The sequence below is a fragment of the Etheostoma spectabile genome, chromosome 5 (genome assembly GCF_008692095.1).
Source record: "Etheostoma spectabile isolate EspeVRDwgs_2016 chromosome 5, UIUC_Espe_1.0, whole genome shotgun sequence".
NCBI lineage: Eukaryota > Metazoa > Chordata > Actinopteri > Perciformes > Percidae > Etheostoma > Etheostoma spectabile.
The window spans coordinates 33,424,527-33,424,880 of NC_045737.1; the positions used below are offsets into that span (position 1 = coordinate 33,424,527).

The 354-nt window shown below is 39.3% G+C and overlaps 1 protein-coding gene across 1 annotated transcript in view; it reads left to right on the top strand.

The window, feature by feature from the left end:
- Nucleotides 1–354, top strand: part of wars2 (tryptophanyl tRNA synthetase 2, mitochondrial) — a 26,028-nt gene that overhangs the window by 16,785 nt on the left and 8,889 nt on the right. The gene's annotated exons all lie outside the window — the stretch shown is intronic.

Below are 354 nucleotides of genomic sequence, written 5' to 3' on the forward strand. Positions count from 1 at the left end.
CTCAAGGGCACCTGGCAGTGCCCAAGAGGTGAAGTGGCAGCTCTCCAGCCACCAATCCACACTCCGTACTTTTTTGTCCATACGGGGACTTGGACCTGCGACCCTCCGGTTCCCAACCCAACTCCCTACGGACTGAGCTACTGCCACCCCAAATTATAAATAATAATAATTATTATTATTATGATAATAATAATAATTAAATAATTTGTCAGTTAATTACTCTTAGCTCATGTAGTTGTGACAAATTAAAAGAGTAAAAGTACAACATAAAAGACAAATGACGTGTGTCTGTGTGTGTTTTTTTTAAGCCAACTATAACTGATAGTTTATCCATGACGGTGACATTTTGATGTG